The sequence below is a fragment of the Oryctolagus cuniculus genome, chromosome 9 (genome assembly GCF_964237555.1).
Source record: "Oryctolagus cuniculus chromosome 9, mOryCun1.1, whole genome shotgun sequence".
NCBI classification, from domain to species: domain Eukaryota; kingdom Metazoa; phylum Chordata; class Mammalia; order Lagomorpha; family Leporidae; genus Oryctolagus; species Oryctolagus cuniculus.
Genome location: NC_091440.1, coordinates 25,200,530 through 25,222,778, shown reverse-complemented (window position 1 = coordinate 25,222,778; position 22,249 = coordinate 25,200,530). Strand labels below are relative to the sequence as shown.

Here is a 22,249-nt window from a genome sequence, read left to right as displayed (position 1 = left end):
TGGTACTGGGCCCTCATACTTTATTTATTGTAGTCATCTGCTGCTTCATACCAAAGACATGCTATGGCAAGTGTGTTCTTGGGTCCCTAGTATCAGTGTTACCTTGGAACTTATAAGAAATGCAAATCTCAACGCCTCAAATTTATTCTTAGTGATTCAGATTCTGTAGATTCTGCATTGTGACAAAAACTCAAAAATTTATATCACTTTGAAATTTAATATCTTAGAGGATGTCATATTTTGATTATAGTAATTTTAGTACTGTGCTTCTTGCTGTTATCAAGAATAAATCAATTTCTTAATATTAACATTGGTTGTCTTTCTTGGGTCAGGTTTATAATTGGACTTTAGATATTTATTTCACAGATCCAAATGTGGGTCTAGGTCTTTGAAAGTTACTTATTCTCTGTGTTCACTCATCAGAGTCATTTCATCGGGTATCTACCACCTTGATCCTACACAATAGTGATATTTGAGTTATTTCCACATGATTCCATGAATTTAGCTCACATACTAAGTTGCATTTTTGTGCTTCTTTCTGGTAAACAAAGATATGTATTTAGCCATAAATTAGTCTTATGGATATGTAATGTATCTTACTTGGATATAAAATTCCCTTTTGTTTCAGGAACAGAATATTTTATTTTATTTAATACATCAGTTGTTCAGTGAAGCTTTGTTACATTCTCTATTAATAGATGGAAAAGTCAAACTTTTGATTAATTAAGTGTGTGTAAATTCATACAGAGTAAGACCTTAGGTCTTAAAAACTTTAATAATAATGAAAACTACAATTTCATTTTATCTTATACTAAAAAATGAGAAAACATAATTTAATACTTTTCCAATAATGTGCTTTGGAATTACTCTTCCAAGTACCAAAGCCATCTCACTAATCCCAGTGATCAATTTCTATTCACAATTGATCATAATGATAGGACTAAGAACCAAAGGGATCACATAAACAAGAATAGTGTCTGCAAATACTAGCTGATAGAATCAAAACGGGAGAGAATGATCCAACATGGGAAGTGAGATACACAGCAGACCCATAGAATGGCAGATGTCCTAAACAGCACTCTGGCATCAGAATCAGCCCTTAAGGCACTCGAATCTGGCTGAAGATCCCATGAGAGTATTTTAGGCATGGAAAGCCAAGACACTCTGGGGAAAAAAAAAGACCTAAATGAAATATTTCTGCGAGTGAGATCCCAGTGGAAAGAACGGGTCATCAAAGAAGGAGGTACCTTTCTCTGAAGGGAGGAGATAACTTCCACTTTGACCATGGCCTTGTCTAAATATGATCAGAGTCAGCGAACTCAGGGGGCTTCCATAGCCTTGGCAGCTCATGACAAGAGCCTAGGGTGATTACTGAGGCCATAAACAAGAGTATCAATTGTTAAGTCAACAACAGGAGTCACTGTGCACCTACTCCTCATGTAGGATCTCTGTCCTTAATGTGCTGTACATTGTGATTTAATGCTATAACTTGTACTCAAACAGTATTTTTCACTTTATGTTTCTGTGTGGGAGCAAACTGTTGAAATCTTTACTTAATGTATGCTAAACTGATCTTCTGTATATAAAGAGAAACAAGGATGAATCTTGATGTGAATGGAAGGGGAGAGGGATTTGATAAGGGGAGGGTTGCGGGTGGGAGGGACGTTATGGGGGGAAGCCATTGTAATCCATAAGCTGTACTTTGAAAGTTTATATTCATTAAATAAAAGTTAAAAAAAAAGAAAACAGCACAAATAAATGATCTTTTATAGGAGTTCTCTGTAATCAGTGCTAATCTAACATTCTTTTTTGTTTATTTTTTTGAATATGAGCTGATATTTAATTCAAAAATTTTGTGTGATGGCCAAGTTAAGCAAAAAAATAAAAAAGAAAAATTAAATCCAACAGATACATATTCTTTGTTCACAAGAACTCAATGTTCTGATCTGAAATACTCACCACCCACTCACGCATGTCACTAGAAAGAAAACGTCAGCTGTGCTGCCAGAGAAATACTTGTTCTGCTAACCAACAATTATATTTTTTCAGATGTCCCAGACACAGAAAAATGTAATTTACACCCTATTTGTCCACATGTATTTCACTTCATTCGATCACTACCTTATTTTAAAAACGTGAATTTCAAACACTTCAAGGTATTTATCTTTTTCATTTCCCAGATTATGCACTAAAAGCAGCTAGTTTAATATTTTATCCTGAGAATATTCCTTTCTCTTGAAAGAGGACCTAAATAACCACATATGCCTATGCCTCAGACTTGAAGAAAATTGCTTTAAGGCAACCAGCCTAACATTCATTGTCAGAAGGTCTCTGTAAATTTCCAGCCTTGCCACCCTACAGACTGGGATACTTTAAAAGCAAATCTTTCGCAGCTTTAATATCTTCCTTTGTAAAATGCAGACAGCAATACATATCTCTTGGGTTTATTATGAGTACAAATGATACCATTTTTGCAATTGCTTTGCAAACTATAAAGAATTTTGTATTATTAAAATATCTCAATGAAGTAAATTACACAATTTTCAATGTTTTGTTAACTGTTTCTAGATCCTGAAGTACCATTTTGTGTGCTAAATCAGCAGTGTACTTAATGATACTTTAGTGATTTGTTTCCAGGGAATAACTTTCACCGGGGTATTATCCAGTTGCACATAATGAAATGTGATATATAATCGAACATTGCACTCTAACTTATCATTTGGGAAATTGGAATTGTCAGTCCCTGAGAAAATAATTAAAACTCATGCTTCCACAGAAATATACTGAAATTCATTTCTTCACTAAAATATACATGTGGGAGAAAAGAAAAACAATACAGTTGTCTCTTTATTTTCATGAAAATCAAATTGCTGGATGAATACAGTGTTATGTGTAAGGAACTACACAATAGCTAATGGTGTGCCTGACATGTCATGTTAGGTACAACTTGAAAATAATACAGCATTTGAAAAATGCACAAAAAAGTAATTATAAAGACTAAGAAGGTGAATGCAAAACGGAAAAGCTATATTTGGAACTATGTTATTCAATAGATTACTAATCAAAAGGACTCAGCTTCATGGATTTATTGTATTGTATAGTGTCCCCTCAAAAGTGGGTCTTTTGTATAACCAAGCATGCTTTTATTGTTTCATAAGGGCTGGGTGTAGTTGCCATTTGCTCAGAACCATGGACAGCACACAAGTGAGTGGGTAATAGTGAGTTAAACACCTGTGTTCTTAATGACTGGTTCTATCAAAGTGTGGCCTACAAAGAGGTGTGCTGGGTTGGATTTTAGTACCTTGCAGTAATTTACAGCACTATTAAATAAATAAACATTTTTCATCACATTGTAGTTAAATTATTTTTGTATCACAAATAACTTATTTATACTGAAATTAGTTTAGCAAGGAATCCCGGTAACAAGAGAACTAAGTTTTCTTCTTGCTGACAACTTGGCATTCACGTATCTATATTTTGAGTCTGTATAATGATTAGAAGTAATAACTGAGCAGTAAGGATCAAGTAGAGCTTCTATTTGTGAAGGAAGAATATGGCATTTACTGTGTTTTAAACTTCCCCAATCAATTCCTGGCTCTTTCAATTACTCTTCAGCTGGAAAACTAAGAAAGGTCAATTATACATCTTTGTTCATTAAAACAATTACCTTACTCTTGTTTTGTTTATTAAAATGCATGCAAATATACACAAACAAGAACCTCCCTCTAAAATTCTAAGTGAACAGCCTAATGTATCATTTGAACTTCCCTTTACTATCAAAATCCTTAGGAACTTTCATTTCCATATCCACAGAGTACACAATATTTCTCTCTTTTTTTTTTTTTTTGCCATGGTGATTCTACATTTCCTACTTTAGAAGAAAATGTCTATTATATTTTAACAACCCGTTCCTAATACCCAAATTCAGTTCCATGCCCTCATTTTTTATCTCTGCTCATTTTTGTAGAGTTTTAACTTTACAAAAAGTTTTAACTTTACAAAAAAAAGTCAAACTTTTTCCATAAAGTAATGCAATCCTGATTTCTAATATAATCTTTTGAGTTCTACTTATTAGTATTCTTTTCCATCTTTTTTCTTTGTTTTCCTTCCATTTATTTTGAAGATAAGGTAGTTATTTTGAATAGTACTTTTTCTGGTCACTTCAAGCTGGTATAAAGATTACAGGTAACAATAAAAATGTTTCAGATAACCTAAAGGCCTTTGTGTTAGAATGAAATATCTGGAGCACCAGTTTCCCAGGTTCACGAATTTTCTGTCACTATGGGTCTCTTTCCTCTCTTTCATGTCCTAAGTGTTTTACTCCAGATGACAGTGTTGTTGTCACAAAACATAGGAACATTTTTTAAAGACTTACGTATTTACTTATTTGAAAATAAGAGCAACAGAGACAGCAGGAGAGACACACACAGAGATTTTCCATAATCTGGTTCATTCCCCAAATGATCTCATGTACTTGGGCCATCTTCTGCTGCTTTCCCAGGCACATTAGCAAGAAGCCAGATCTACCAGAAGTAGAGCAGCCGGGACTCAAACCAGTACTCCAAAATGGAGTGCTGGCATCACAAGTGATGATTTAACCTGCTCCACCATGATACCCGGACAAAGAAGAAATTTTCATAGTCAGCCATTCTAAGAAAAAAGTACCACATTACATTACTCTTAGTTTGTAGTTATTTCTGATTGAGCAAATATTAAAGATTTCTTTATGGTTCTCTTTCCTATAATCTCTTATGATTAAATGATCTGCTGCTGCTAAAAACACAAACATGCTACCTGGATGAAAATATGGGTTATGGGTTCTGTCTGTTACCAGCTAAGTGGTCCTTGGGAAAAAAACTATCGCTACTTCAAGTGGTTTCTGAAATAATTAAACTGACAATTTTCTACATTGCTTAGGATATTAATTAGAATATTTCAAAGGCTGAATACATTTTACATATCATATTGGTATCTATTGTTAGCTATTTCCCCTCTCAATAATGAGAACAGATTAAAGTGATTATAGTTATTATAGGCTGGATTATTATGAGAAATAAACATTTGGTTCATTTTCAAAGTAAGGCATGTAGCCCTGAGTAGACAACTGGACAGCACAATAGCTTGCAGATGTGTGAAATGTTGTAAGTAGCTAGCTGGCATAACAGTCTATAGTTACCTGGAAAGTTCCTAAGCAAACAGAGTGTTAGGGGGGGCCAAAAGAGCAGAAGTAAATACCAGGAAAATTGTAACCCCATAGTACTCAACCAAGGAGGAACTGGGGGAGGGACCAGCTTGTTAGGAAATAGATAGCCCGCTGTAAACCACCCCAGGAGTGCTGGCCCTCCAGGCACCAGATCATAAATCTTTAATAAAGTCCTTGACTTCACTTCTCAACTCTGAGTACATCCTTTGGGTGAACTGGTGAGGCTCTTTCTCACTATTATTTCCCCCAAAAAAGATATGTTAAAGTTCTTAACAACTGTACCTCCAAATGTGACCTTATTTGGAAATAGAATTTAAACAAGTTCGAATGAGTTCATTAGGGTGAGTCTTAATCAGATGTGACTGATTTTTGGAGAAAAGGAAATTTATGGCATTGCACAATAGAAAAAGCCACATGAAGAAAAAGGCATTGAGATGCAGAGGGACAATGTTCATCTAAAGACAGGCAGAGTTTGGAGTGACTTGGGCTCCCAGACGCTAAGAATGCAGAGTGTCCACACTTAGGGATTTCAGACGGAAAAGTCTCATCCAACAACTATATTTCTGATGTCTAATCTCCAGAAATATGGTGAAATAAATTGCTGCCATCTTAAATGCATCCAATTCATGACACATTGCTATGGAAGCTTCAGGAAACTAACACTATAAGCATTTTGTGGAATGTTGCTCATAGTCTGAGAATTTTGCTTCTCCAGAAGTATTTATATCCAGAAAAAACATGATCCTCCTACCTGTGTAATAAGTGTTTCCTTTCTTTACTCATGTTTTCTTTTTCTAACTTACATTTATTTGAGGATGAGAGAGAGAGAGAGAGAGAGAGAGAGAAACTCCCATCTACTGATTCACTTCCTTAAAGGCATGCAACATTCAATACTGGCAAGGCTGAAGCTAGGAGCTGGGAATCTAATTCAAATCTCCCACGTGGGTATCAAGGACCAAAGTATTTGAACCATCAGTTCCCAAGGTGAACATTAGTAGAAAGCTAAAATCAAGAATAGTCAAATACTCAAATCTAGGCACTCTAATATGGGATACAGGTGTCTTAAAAGGCATCAAAACTGCTACCTCCAACACAAGCCCCCTATCTATATTTTCACAGTGCCAAGGACACTTCTGTAACTAGAAAATACATTTTGGAAATTATACCATCCCCTGCTAGTCTGAGTATTTCTCTTTGCTACCCTACTATCCCCAGAGCTGAAATGTACACTAAGAATATTTATTTTCATGATGATATCCCCCATAACCATCACATTTCTTAATAAGTTCGGGATAATTAAAGCTCAATCTTCTATTTGTTTTAGTCTCAGATATGGAAGGTTTATGTCAGTTCCAAATTGGTTAGCCATTGCATTATCCAGAAATCTATTTGCCAACATCCAAAATTAATCTGAAAAAATTTACCTTGGAATACCAGAATAGTCACAACTTTTGCTCACCAATTATCCTCTGATACAGCCATACAAAAGCCTAAACAAATAACACATAAATTATGAGTCAGTTCATTGCTTCCGTGACTTTCATCACTCTGTTACACTTCCTTCTATTATACAAATACACAGCCCGGGTTGTCCCTGTCCTTACTTCTGTCTAACTAAATCTCCCTAAAATTGTGTTTAGCATTATATTTCAGTTCCTGTTATCATTAGGACTTACAATCTCTAAGCCTATGTATTTAGGTATGACCACCAAGTTTTCCCATTCACACTAAATAAAACGTGTCTGCTCCTATGTCACCATCTACAAGGAATCTCCACTACTGCTCTTAAAACAGAATGTTTTCCCTTTGTCCCTCTGCAGATAAAGGTTTTGTTTCCCTGGGGTTGATGGTATAATGGCAGTTTGGACTCTTGGCAGTATCTTCTGTTCCTTTCCTCTAGTCAACTCCACAAAAGAAGTTTTCTGATTCTCAGATCTTCACTGAAGGTTCCTGGAATGAAAACATAAATTTCCCTATATTTGTGTCCCCCGTTGGCTTCATGTCCTCATGGCAGCCAAACTTTAGCAATTTAACATATCTAGTTACATCTTCTCAAGGGCTCATAGGATTCTGAGGGATTTGCCCTAAGTTGGCAAATGACTGAAAGTCTCCCTCCCTTGATTTCAGACTACTGGCTTGCTCTGGAATTTCAGGTAATTAATAGATTTAGGAAAAATAATTAATTAGCACATTGTTCAGCTTAGTTCTTACTGTTAGGATGTAAACAGTGCTCCTTCTAACTCCGTCTATGAGCTAAATTCCTCTGAATTCAGAAGTCACCTGAATTGTTTTACAAAAATATTTATAATTTGTCCTCAAAAAAACTTTCACCATAAACATTCCTTGTATAATTTTCAACATCGCAGGGAGTGCTCCTTTTTCAACCAACACATTCCTATTTTTTAAAATAACATTTAAACATACCAAGAATATATTGAGTCACTATATTTTAGAGAAAATCAATAATCTCTCAGAGTTTTTGTTTGTTTTTTAATTGTGTCCACTTCAATAACATCAATGGTTATCAGGCGAAGGTTGAATATTATGGACAAAACACAGCTCCATTACATGTATTTCTACAGTTTATATGATTGCAATTATGCATGCATGTTTTAGATTTAATAAAATGCATTCTCTATTTTTTAAATTCTTCACAATGTTAGGTCTTAAATACTTATGAACAGTAGTCAGTTTGGGGGCCAGCGCAGCAATGTACCGGATTAAAACCCCAGCATGCAGTGCAGGTATCCAATATGGGTGCAGATTTGAGTCCTGGTTGCTACTTCCTGCTAATGTGCCTGGTAAAGCAGCAGAGGATGGCCCAAGTCCTTGAGCTCTTTCTTGCACCTCCATGGGATACCTGGAAGAAGCTCCTGGCTCCTTGTTTTGGATCGGCCCAGCTCCACCATTGTAGCCATTTGGAGAATGAGCCAGTGGATAGAAGACCTTTCTCTCGTCTCTCCCCCTCTCTGTCTCTAACTCTACCTCTCAAATAAATAAATAAAATCTTTAAAAAAATAGTAGTTAGTTTGAAAACTTACAAATCTCCAGCAATACCAGAAGTTGCAATCACAACCACTAATATGAACATTAATTATATTTTTTAATTTTTTATTGTTAATGTGAACACCTACTAAATAGTGAGTAAAGATCTGATTAAACTCAAGTAATTACACTGAGATAAGAAATATTTAAATATCAAAACTCTAATAATATTTATGTCAGTAAAGTGAAGTTATTTCTAGCACAAAATAAGCACTGATATAATAAGAAAATTTGTCATATCCATAGATTTTTCTCTGAAAAAATTATCAAATTATGAACAGAGATGTCAGAAAGAAAATTTGAGGATGCTTGCCAGGCACTTTGGGGTCACATAACCATGTTTGAAGCACAATAAAGATATTTCAATCATTTAAAAGGCATCTACCATCATATTTTCAATTAGTAAGTGCAAAAAAAGTTAATAATAAATAAGAGAGTGGCAAAGGGGCAGATGGAGTGCTGATAGAAGCAAATATCACTTAGTTGCTATCGGGATTAGTCTTTAACCTTTGCCTGTATAAATAGTTGAGTGGATGTAGCCGCTATCACGTAACTTTCATAATGTTTCCTAGAGTTTTATTCCCATTCTCACCCAAAGTGTAAGATAGAAACAAATTGGAAAAAAATATAAACTGATGTGATGGTTTGGGGAAGCCCTGAGGTAATGATAATGTACTCGTATAGAGAGGAGGAGGCAAAGATGGTTTCAGAAAGAGCTGTATATGGTTCAATAACGTGGATATTTTTTTATTTGGTTTAAAGAGGGCATTGCCTTACTAACTCATCTTTCCTGGAATTGTAAAGAAACAAATATTTCTTAATTATGATTCAGCGCTGTTTTTAACATTTCTGTTCCTCCCACGCTCTTTTTATGAGAATGTGCAAGCAAGATTATCTGTAGACAAGATTTCTCTGCTATGTTTACTGTTGATGTCTCCCTTTTTTTTCTTTTATCAGTTGTCTGATTTTCTATTTTTATATCTACCAGCAAAATTTTTATTGAGTAATTTATAGGAAACATGTTTTAGATCTCTATAGTTGCCAATTGTTTACATTGTTAAACATTAAGTTTTCTTCTATTGGTGGCTAAGGCAAAATGAAAAATTAAAAATAGCCCTACTTTAAAGAAAAAATGTTATTAGAACAGAATTAACCCATACACAGTGAAGAATATGCTGCTTACAGTATGACTGAAAAACATTATCAGTCAGAAATTTTCAGAGATAGGAGATGCACAATATGCATGCAAAGAAAATAATCCCATGTGGAAAAACATACAAAACTATGCCATTCAAAAAATGAATGAATGAGTTAAGGAGTAAATTTGTTTCAATAATATAATCAACAGAAATTTTACTCTTCTTTCTTTTCCCTTAGATATGTCCATGAGTCTCATCATCTTCTGAACATAAAAGTCCTAAGCTGATGATAGTTCTAACACTGTCATGTATTTCTTTATGCTGCCCAACATCTTGGCACTTTGTCTTCTTTGGGCATTTTCTGGTCACTGTCTGCTTTATAGCAGGCTTGTCAAAAGGTAGCAGTATGCTGATTTCATTTAATTTCCTTTGGGTATATTCCCAGATCAGCATAGGAAAGTGTCACCTGTATCCCCATGATTATGCCAGTTCAATTCACAATAAGTAAGATATGTTCATCAAATGGTGAGTGGATAAGCAAATATGGTATTTATACATACTGAGATATCACTCTGACATAAAAAAGAATGAAATCTTGTCTCTTGCAACAAAATGCATGCAGCTGGAGATGATTATGCTTAATGAAATAAGCCAAACCCAAAAGACAAATATCACATGTTTGCTATGTTTTATAGTAGCTAATATATAGAGTAGAAAAATAATTTAATGTACATGAGAGAAACTGATATCTTGGGATTTGATTATTGTTTATAAACCTTGTCTATATTCCTGCAGAATATTAGTCTTTCCACTTTTTGCTTGTTGAACTCTTTATTTAGTGGAGCGTTGACCTGTAACTATAAAATAAATTAAAATTGTTATCACAAAAGATGGAAGAAAGGAAAAAAGGGAGAAGGGAAGGAAGGAAGGAAGGAAGGAAGGAAGGAAGGAAGGAAGAGGGAGAGAACTATTAATCCTCAGAATTGTATCTATGAACTCTATGAAATCTGTTCTATATAAATTACTCAAAAACTTACTTAAAATGGTAGCACTATAATGTAGATATTTATGGGATCTCATTCCTCTCTTAATTAGCAGTCACTTTCCTAACCTCTGTGGTCTGTGGCACTTTGTCCATAACTGGACATGCGTTGTGTCTCAGGGCTCTGAAACGAAGATGACATCACAAGCCTCGCTGTGTGTCACCATTCTTCTCAGCAGAAACACTCAAAAATTCGTGTGCCCCACATTCTATCAAGAAAGTAGTGTCTAAATTTTATTAATTCCACTTCTGGTTCTGTCAGGTTCTACCATGCTTCCACTTCTAGAAAGTTAACTTGGTTGACACCCTTGGTTCCAAGTTTTGAAACTATGATGTAACCTAGATAAACATAGTCATTGTCCAGTGCAATTTGACACAGCCTCAATGCAATTATGGATATTAGTTGCAAAAGCACACTTGATTAGATACAAGAACATGGCCTTCTTAAATTAATTAAGAATGAAATACAACTGGCAGATTTTTATTTTAACTACACTACTCCCTTGACACTCATGCCAAGGCATTTGTAACTGGGTTTCCTCTTGTCAAAAACTTCAATTCTATACATATTTATTTATTGCTATACCTCTTCAAAAAACATTAATTTTCATCTGTAAAAAGCGTGTTGCTCTTCAGTAACACATCTTCCAATCTCTCAACATATCTCAAAGCATATGTTTTTCTTTATTTTTTTAACGAATATCATTTACTCTCTTTCCTGAGCTCCCTCCTTAAATAGTATGGGTTGTGACTCAACTTTGGTCTGAAAATTATTTTATAGAACATTGATATATGGAGACACTAATTATTTTGTTTTTACTTTACAAATGAGGAAAGTAGGATTCACATGTAATAAATGTCATGGATTCAGCAAATATTAATTCAATTTAAATTCACAGTATTTTATTAATGAATATCCATGTGGCAAATGTTTGTCTTTTTCTTACTCTTAAATTTTTTTCAGTGCATTCATATTATACTTCCAAAAAGAGATCAATTTCACTGGAAACTAAGATGTGGACTTGTATTTACCTCCACGTGTGCAGTATATGAAAATTCCCATGTGTTCATGTGAATTTGGTGAATTGAAAAGCAAAGTCAATATAATTTGGTAAGCAAAATTAACAATTATTAAGTTCTTTTGCCTGTTTCCCCCAAATTTGGGTTAAAGTCATTTCAATTCTTATTTGTTAAAACATATTTAGTGCTTTTCCTACTCCAGGCAATACCTTGGGAATGTAAATATGAATAAGGTATATTTCCTAGTTCTAAGAATCTCACAATCTAGTGACAGTGTGAATGAAAACATTTCTCATGTTGGAGTTGCCAGCCTATGTTCAGAAGTGCTATAGGAGATGGGATAGATGATATTCCACCCCCAGTGGGGTCTCTTTCCAGTGCAAATCTGAGCCTTGAATTTCTTAACATATGTATGAAATGAAAAGCAGGACTTATCTTTTTCAGTATTCCACAGTCATTTTATGTACATACAAGTTACCTGAGGTATATTATGTGTGTAGTAAATATTTGGTGAACATAACTTATAATATCTTATCCAAATAACAAAATATAAGACATGCTAAATATTTAATATTTTTAAAACATGTGATTTCATTTGCAAACAGAGTATGAGCTTCTGTAACTGTTACTTACACTTCTTAGTGAGGATACAATGCATTCTGAGTACAGAAATATTAAAGTGTTTGCTCTTGGGGTACCCTCACAAAGGATTAGCCAGTATTTGCTAGGTAGATTGTATTACCATTTTTAGATATATAAAAAACATTCCAAAATCTATATGGCCTTTAGGGTTTTAGGAGAAAGAGTGTGTGCTCCTATCTGTTTCTGAGCCATGAACTGTAACCTGCCCGAGCAGACCTTTCTTCGAATTTTCTTCAAGCCTGCAACTCTTGCCACATCATTTTCCTGCTAGTTTACAGCTGTCAGTTTCAAAGCCAGGATCAAACACAATGCAAGCCCAGAAAGTATCGAACATTCTGAGTCAACAGATTGTTAAAGAAGGTAAAGCCGCAGGTATTTTAAAAACTGACTTGTAAGCCAACTGTGGTCCCTTCAAGGGGCACACAGACAGAACTCCATGATACACTAACTCCTGTGTTTACTTGAGAAACACAGAAGAACCCAGGGCAAAGCATTTTCCTTAAGCTCAGATGGCTTCAGTATAAAGCTAGTCAGTGAAAGGGTCTGGGCTTCATGCAGATAGTAACTGTGTCTCCTCATCTACTCCTTTGTGATCCTCAGATTTTCATTATACCTATATTTATTCTAGATAAGAAAATAAATCATTTTATTTATTTTGATAGCATATATATTTTGCTTTAATATCTTATTAAAACAAAATATGTATTTCAAATTTAAGAAATTGGTCTAATAAAATTACTATATTAGAAATCTTAAGATTATAACTTTTCCTTCATAAAACAATAATTAGATTCATAATATTCTTAATCTAAAATCAATTTGGTTAACATTTGGATTTCCTTTGCTTTCCTCATCAGTGATAAATTCAAAAAGACTGTTTCTAGTGGATCTTGCCTGTACATAAATTGTCTATATCAGACACTATTTTTCTCTTATGAAATAGAATTTGAAGATTTCATTCCCTTATAGCAAGTTACAACTACAACACTTTTTTAGATAAAAAAAAAACAGAACTAACTCCTTGGGTCCTTTAAAAATTAATCTTGAGAATTCAATTTCTTTTACCTCTTAATGTCTTAAGTTTCAATCATCCCTTTCATTTTTACAAGACAAGAACAGCAGTTTTCCTTAAATTGCTAAGTTCTATCTAGTTCAATACGTTTTCTACCTTAGGCATTTCTTGAACATTCTATGATTACAAAGTTGTAAAAAAGGATAAAAGAGACTTTTGCTTCTAGGCTGGATGAAAACAATAAGTCATTGCAATTCAGCTTACTGTGGAATTCTAGCAAAGAGGCACAAACTGCAATGGTCTCTGATCATCCAACCTGACACCTTCCCAAGATTTGCAGTGTCATCTTAAATATCACTTTACTCCCCCCTACAACCCATCATAGGTCAGTGTAAATTGTAAATTTAACATAAATTCCAAGTAAATAACTTTAGCTCACTACATGAATATTCAGAACAACATTCCAGAGTTCTTGTTTATGTGTTTTGGAGCATTATTCGTGTAATTTTTTTATTGATGTGTGATAATATCATAAAATGTTTATCACAAAGTAGCATTTAAAAGTACATTGAAAGTTCTCTATATAACAGCATACCAAAAACTGCAATCATGTTATGTTGACCAGTAATTGTCACTATTTTAATATTGTTGATAGAAGAAATGAAAAGGCAAACTAAATCGATTCAGGATAGGGATGAAACAGAACACAGGACTTTTTGTACCATATGTTAAGGCACACTGTAGCCTTCAAATCATACATCACATTATGCTGCTATACAAAAATTCATGTGATACTTTCCAAACCTATGTCTCCTAATTAGAGTACAAGGATTCCTGAGAGTGAGAACTGTACTTGGTGGCTCATAATTTTACCAGCACTGCTCCTAAGAGTACAGAATATACAGACAACAAATAATTCTTTAATGATCAAAACAGTCTTAGGGAATGTAATCAGACTGTTAAGGGATCTATAACTTTTGCCCTAATAGAATATATCAATGCACTAAGCAATTTATTTTGAGAAATGGAAGGAAATGGTAGCAAAGGAATCCTTAGCAGTTCGCAAATGCTTATTTTATGGAAAAGAGGAAATGGACCTGCCTTGTGTTCTTCCAGTAGGTGGAACTGTGATAGGAGACTAGAAGTTCCATAAAGACTGAGTTGAGAGCTTTGCGCAGTGGCAGTACCGTAGCCAATGAGGTTTATCTGAGGCGCGATTATTGCTAATAAGACTGAGTTTAGCTAATCATTAAGGAAGACTTTTTTTATATTTGCTTACTTATTTATTTAGAAAGGCAGAACTCTAGAGAGAGAAAGAGTGTGGAAAGACACAGAGAAAATTATTTTCTGCCTGCTGGTTCACTCCCCAAATGGCTGCAACACCAAGGTCTGGGCCAGGCCAAATCCATGGGCCAGAAACAACATCCAGGTTTCCTATGAGTGACAGGGGCCTTACCACTGCCATGCCCAGAACATTAGCAAAAAGCTGGATGGGAAGTAGAACAGCCAGAACTGGAACTAGCACTCTGATAGCTAGTGTTGTGAGCAGTAGCTTAAGCCTCTCACCAGACACTGAACCCAGGAACACTTTTCTTCTAAGCAGAAGTGTTCATAAAATCATGGATTTTTAGGTGTTTTATTAAGCTCCCTAACAGAGATTTAAGCAGAGAAAGAGTAGTTACTAGTTCATGTTGAAGACATGTTTCAAGATTGGTTTGCACTTTTAATCAAATCATTTCTAAGATAACAATCATTAGATTTTAGGATCACTTGGTGTCATTATCAAATGTCAAACAAAAAATTGGAGCTGTGGGGCTGGCTGGGCGCATCAAGATAAGTTGCTGCCTGCAATGCATCCCGTATCAGAGTGCCTGTTCAGTCTGGGCTGCTCAACTTCCCATCCTGCTTCTCGACATTGTGCTTGTGAAAGTACCGGCTGATGAGGCAAGTACTTGGGCCCCTGTCACTCATGTAGGAGTACCAGATGACACTCCATGCTCCTGACGTGGGCCTTGACTAACCTGGCCATCGGGGCTACTGAAAGAGTCATCTCGCTCGCTCGCTCGCTCGCTCTCTCTCTCGCTCCCCCCCCCCCCGCTGTGTGTGTTTGTATATATATGTGTGTCCTTCAAATAAATAGGCAAAGCTTTACTAAAAGAAAGTTGGAGTTTTTATAATTTACTAAACTAACAACTTTTTAAAAAAAGGGTTTGTATATTTGTTTATTTACTTGAAAGGCAAAATGACAGAAAAAGAGGGAATAAGGAGGAGAGAGCTTGTATACTCTGGGTCACTCCCCATGTGACTATAGAGCTGGACTGGGCTAGGCAGACACCAGAAGCCTAGAACTTCATCCGCATCTCCTACGTGTGGCGCAAATCCAGGTTCTTGAGTCATCATTCACTGCCTTCTCAAGTATATTTGCAGAAAGCTGAAACAGAAATGGATTACCTAGGACTTGAACCAGAACTCTGATTGGGGATATGGGTGTCCCAAGAGGCTGCTTAATCCACTGTAACATAATGCCTGCCTCAGTAAATGTAAACTTTTTATCAACTAAGTGATATAAGTTAATATTTCATTGACTCTATACTAAATTTTTTATATTTATTTTGAGTAATTATCTGGAGTAGAAAAGGTTTCACAGCAGTGAAAATAAATTACAAAATCCATTTATTTTAAACAAGATATCTAACATTGATTGTATTCAAAATAGATTAAGAATAGCAAAATGTTGAATCTTGTATCAGTTCTTTCTCTTGTACTTCAGAGAATGGTACTGACCTTTTTCAACATTTCTTCTACACGCAGTCACTAATGCCTTTGCTAAATGTTTCTTTTTGCCTTTTAGGATTTTACGCAGGCTACATTCTCTCTCTCTCTCTTTCTCTCTCCATATATATATATATATATATATATATATATAATGATTGTGTGTGCACAATTGTGTTGAAGGAGCTGCCCCTTGTCATAATTCTCACATGTCCTCAAAAGTTCAAGATATGCTTCCCCCTGCCTGTGCCACTTGGACTTATAGTCCCTCTGTAGCCTTGCTTCACTCTCGCACCCTCTTTTGTTTGTGTCTTTCCAGCTTCCAGATCGACTGAATTTTCTTCATCAAGATGAGCACAGAAGATATTGTGGTAGTAGTACTATTGGTGAAGCTATGAAAGATTATTTCACTGTGGACCAAAGAGGCTGGTGTCTGGATTTCAGGAAACTGCAGGAACATATGCTTACTCTACTAAACTCGAGAGCACTATCCTGTACCTTAATTGCACAGTTTGTGATCAGATGTGACTTTTGTTCCAAGCAGACATGTTAAGAATTAGTACATGGTTCCCATATCTTATAGCTGCCACAAACTTGCACAGTTCTAACCTGCTACTTTTGTCAACTTTAGATCTAAAAAACCCATGGAACAACTACTTAGGCAGTAGTCAAGCTGAGACTGGAGACTGGTGTTGAGTAAAATTTATTCTTTGTTATTATAAATCTCTGAGTTTATGGACTTTCTTATGAACACAAAATATTCAAGTCTATTGTAATAAATCCAAATGTTTAAGGTCCAGCACCTTTTATTCCCCCAAAGATGGATAGAAACAACTTGTAAACAACTTGTTTCTGGTACTGAAAACAATGTGGAAAAGCAAAATAGACAGTAAGAGATTCTGTTTGGACAGTCTGAAGAGGAGTATCAGGATGAGTCAGAAGGAATTCAACTTGGGTTGAGTCAGAAGGATGGCAGAGTGAAGTATGTAATCTCCTTGAGTGGAAAAACAGGAACTTCGCTAATTTATGTGGTTTAGCCACAGGATAAATTCTCAATAGTAGAGGAGAACATGTTGCCATGGATGATGATATTAGGATGAGGTTTTTGGCTTTAGGAACAGAGAGGAAGTGACAGCTTTTAAGAACAGGAACAGGAAGAAATAATTGAATTAATAGAATTTTTAAAAGTGTTGGATGAACAGCTTGGATGTGGGAGAAAAAAAAAAGAGTGAGGTTTATCATTGATGCCAAGGTAAAGCGTCTGAAAAAATGAGCATACCACCAAATGGAAGGAGAGAAAAAAAGAACACCGATAAGGAAAGACAGATGAGCACAAGAGAGAAGAGGGCAAATAACATGTGCCTGTGTCCAAGCACTTGGCATAAGGAGTGTGTTGTAGTGATTAACACATAATCCTTGATGTTCCTCCTGTGTTTTATTTGTGGAAAAGCAGGGAAGATCAGTTCCTGGTATTGTTTTATAAGCATTCTCGGCCTTTTGGCTAAGACCAAGTGAGTTAACTGTGCAAATTAACAAAGTGTTTGAAAGAATTCCATGTACCTATCAATACTTTAGTTTATTAAATAAATGATGAGGAGATCTGAAAATATCAGCCTTCATTCTTCCTAGAGGTGCCATGTATTTTTAGACCATTGGTAGGTATGCAGTAAATTCCAGGCTTTTAGACCAACTGCTAATCTGAATTTATCTGCATAGTATTTTTTAAAAGATTTATTTATTTACTTGAAAGTCAGAGTTACACAGAGAGAGGAGAGGCAGAGAGAGAGAGGTCTTCCATCCACTGGTTCACTACCAAAATGGCTGCAATGGCCAGAGCTGCACTGATCCTAAGCCAGGAGCCAGGAGTTTCTTCCAGGTCTCCCATGCGGGTGCAGGAGCTGAAGGACTTGGGCCATCTTCTACTGCTTTCCCAGGCCAGAGCAGAGAGCTAGATAGGAAGTGGAGCAGCCATATGGACGCCGGCACTGAAGACAGCAGCTTTATCTGTTATGCCGCAGTACCGGCCCATCTACATAGTATTTACGAGACTATAATAGTCTATTTGTGTTTAAAAATAAACATAGATATTACTTCAAACTTAGGAATAGCCACAAGATATTAGAGAGGAAAAAAGGGAAAGACTAGAGTATCTTTTGACAACTGTTTTTTTAAATGATGTGAAAATGTTATCACTAACATGAATTCCAAATATTTTAGTGGAAGTATCACTTTCAGAAAGTGAAATTTCCTAGGCATGTGTGCGGGTGGAGAAGAAGCGAGACTGGGTTGATCTCATACTTTCTAGCTACAAAATCTTCTCTTAATTTTTGGAAAACTAAAGCTAGTCATAGGATGACTAAAGAATTAATGTTTCAGGTGGCATGAGAGAGCACCAGTTTGGCCATCAATAGTAGGATTTCTGATGCCTAAATAAACTCATTTCAGAGACAACTCCTCTACTATGTATTCATCCTTTCAACTTCTTGCAGATAATTGAGTGCTACGTCAGTTTCTCATCAGAGAACTGGAAACAAAATACCTAACCAACTACCTAAAGTGAACAAAATTCCTATCTCTCATTGAGAAAATGTAGTGCATACCGGATGATGTTGAATAATATATAGGGTAAAACAAAATGGTAGGACCGGCAGCATGGCTCACTAGGCTAATCCTTCACCTGCAGCGCCGGCACACTGGGTTCTAGTCCCGGTTGGGGCGCCGGTTCTGTTCCGGTTGCTCTTCTTCCAGTCCAGCTCTCTGCTGTGGCTTGGGAAGGCAGTGGAGGATGGCCCAGGTCTTTGGGCCCTGCACCGGCATGGAAGACCAGGGGGAAGCACCTGACTCCTGGCTTCAGATCTGCACAGCGCCCCGGCCGTAGCGGCCATTTGGGGGGTGAACCACCGGAAGGAAGACCTTTCTCTCTGTCTCTCTCTCTCATTGTCTAACTCTGCCTATCAAAAAAAAAAAAAAATGCTAAAGAAAGAATGCAAGCGTGTGCTGCCTAGGGCAAAATTTGAAATATTTTGATCAGAAAGGGCTTCCTTTAAAACACCAAAGAGATGCCCTGTGAGTCCCAAAGACTAGGGATGAATACTGGTGATTACAGAAACAACACTGTGATGAGGTTGGTCCTGGCTGTAGCAGAGGAGTGTTTTTTGGAGAAGTACCAGAACTTAGGGTTCCTTTGTACTCTTGTTGGTAAATGGCCCGAGGGTGGATAACATGGTAATGGGTATCTGAGATACCCAGCTCACTTTCAGAACGAATCGGAAGGTGTAGCTTCTTCCTCTCTGGTTCAATTCAATTTCCTAGTGAATGTGAATGTGAAGATTTTTTAAAATGTAAATAACTGTTGTATCCATGTTATCACCAGTCCTTGATGTGACATGAACCTCTGCATGGATTACAGACCTGGAAAACGCCACCTGCATAAAAAAGGTAACATCTCAGATCACACAGTTGAAAAAACATCCTCACCACCTTTTTTGGAGCTCGTGTCAGAACACATTCCCATAGGAGAGGACAGCCTCAGTATGCTGTCATGATTCTTAGGCCATCTGGACCTAGTGAAGTGACATGAATGGGACACACAAATTTGCAAAAATATCTGAATGAAAGTCTGAAGGTGGAAGTAAAAGGATTATTCTGCAATGTAATGGAAGTGTCCAATCAACTGCAAAAACATCAAGGCAAACATTTTACTCTTGTTTGTGTTAATTCTCAATGTTCATTTTCTATGTATTCTATGCAGGGTTTAAAAATGGAAACACCATGTCTTAATTAAAATACTTTATACTTGGATTTATTATTTGTTTTGGAAGGTAAGGAATAGGGGAGAAGGATGGAGAGAGAGAGAGAGAGAGGTCTCCCAACTGCTAGCTCACTAACCAAATGATCACAACAGCCAGGTCAGGGCCATGCCAAAGCCAGGAACTGGAACTCAGTCCAGGTCTCCCACATGGGTGGCAGGGAAACAAGTACGGTAGTGATAACCTTTTGCCTCCCCAGGTAAGCAGAAGCAGAAGCTGGATTTCCAAGTGGAGTCCACAGTCAAACTCAGGAACTCAGATTCAGAATGCTAGCATCCCAAGAAGGTTATTCTTATTTTTTTTTTGACAGGCAGTGTTAGTGAGAGAGAGAGCCAGGGAGAAAGGTCTTCCTTCTGTTGGTTCACCTCCAAGATGGCCCCTTCAGCTGGCACACCACGCTGATCTGAAGCCAGGAGCCAGGTGCTTCCTCCTGGTCTCCCATGAGGGTGCAGGGCCCAAGCACTTGGGCCATCCTTCACTGCACTCCAGGGCCACAGCAGAGAGCTGGACTGGAAGAGGGGCAACCGGGACAGAACCTAGTGTGCTGGCGCTGCAGGCAGAGATTAGCCTCGTGAGCCGCGGCGCTGTCCCCAAGCAGGTTCTTAACCCTACACCAAACACTTGCTCCTCTGTTTTTCAACAAGTAACATAGGTTGAGCAAATACATTTAAAGTTTAACATCAAATGGGGGAAACAAAGGAAAATAAAAGTAATAAATTATGCATAAGAATTATATTTACATGTCTATTATTTTAGTCTGTTTGCTTTTATAATTTTTTTTTGACAGCCAGAGTGGACAGTGAGAGAAAGAGACAGAGATAAAGGTCTTCCTTTGCCGTTGGTTCACCCTCCAATGGCCTCTGCGGCCAGCGTGCTACGGCCGGCGCACCGTGCTGATCTGATGGCAGGAGCCAGGTGCTTATCTTGGTCTCCCATGGGGTGCAGGGCCCAAGCACTTGGGCCATCCTCCACTGCACTCCCAGGCCACAGCAGAGGGCTGGCCTGGAAGAGGGGCAACCAGGACAGAATCCAGCGCCCCGACTGGGACTAGAACCCGGTGTGCCGGCGCCACAAGGTGGAGGATTAGCCTAGTGAGCCGCGGTGCCGGCCTATTGGCTTTTATAGTAGACATTTTCTCACAATAGTTTTAACCTGCTATTTAAAGTTTTGCCTTATTGAGACAAAATTAATTACACATCAAAAACTATCATATGAAAAATGGCATGCAATTTGTGACAATGTGCAATCTGTATACACTGCTTTATAAGGGTAAATAAAGCATAAAATGCAAAAAATAAAATAGCCATAAAAAAAGAAAAGAAAATATGTATGCCATAGAATAGTCTGTAACATGACTCCTTATTTCACATTCTATGTGATGCAATGCTGTGGAAGTAGTCTGTGAACTTTGACGAGAAAAAGTATATCCTTATTTTCACTAATATTTAATGGAAATTTCACTTCTCTTCATTCATGAATGTGTGCTACAATCCACAGAAGGATGAACATTTTCTTACATTCTCAATATTTTTCGTACAGAATTAATACAATCTTTCAGTGATTAGAGTGGTATTTAGTCAGGATTTTCACTTACTATTACCTTGAAATGGTGAAAAGTTGTCTGTCCTCTTCATAGATCTCTTATCAAATTTGTTAATGAACAGACACATATATGACTTAATCACAAATGTGTTTTTCTAATTTTCTGATGACTATATTCCCATGTAACCAACTTCGTAATGCACTCTATCGTACTGAAATACATTTTATGTATTTAATCCAATGTAATCTGAAGTACTTGATGCTTTCAGTTTTCACCTTATGTGTGGCATCATAAGATTCTCAAAAGGTCCAAAAGCACCAATAAAATTACATATTGGCTTTTTATAACACATTTTGGACTACATAGGAAACCTTAAAAATGTCTACCAATTTAGAAAGCTCCCTTTTCTCTGAGAATTGCAGTGGTATATTGAAAAAGGCATCTGTCCTGTAACCCTTGTGAAGTGTTTATCAGGGAAAAGAAAAGTGACTCACAAGTTTCTAACTTCTCTTACTTTTACAGTAAAGAATTTTTCCATGATAAAGTTCCATTACTGTCGCTTAGAAGAATTCCTGTTATATAAAATGCAGCAATTTAAAGTACAATATAATATTTATACAGTATATATTTATACATAAATATAATGTCCCAGTAAGATATAGATTTCCTCTTTCAAATGCAATATTTTCTGACTTTAAAAAGTGATATCATTTGTTTGGAGATAAAAAGTATCATGAAAGAGGCAAGAGATATTAATGACAACTGAGTATTACTTAAACAATTTTTAACAAATTAACTAAATTATACATATGTATTTCATATCCATATACTTGGCATAATTAATTATAGTTTCCTTTGCAATGTTATTATGAGTATTGGGCAATAATCGTCACTCACAGTAGAGCTATGTAACATTTATTTTTTAATATGTTTTCTTTTTCTCCTTAAAAATCACTGAATTAGAAGTTATGTGATAACTCATTAACTTCAAAATACAATCAGTAGTCTCATGGTGAAATTTT

At 36.3% G+C, this 22,249-nt stretch overlaps 1 long non-coding RNA gene and 1 pseudogene across 1 annotated transcript in view; one reads left to right on the top strand and one right to left on the bottom strand.

Annotated features, from left to right (window-relative positions):
* LOC103349096 (uncharacterized) overlaps positions 1 to 22,249 on the bottom strand; it is a 374,077-nt gene that overhangs the window by 204,914 nt on the left and 146,914 nt on the right. The gene's annotated exons all lie outside the window — the stretch shown is intronic.
* LOC127492263 (U4 spliceosomal RNA) lies at positions 14,270 to 14,394 on the top strand (annotated as a pseudogene).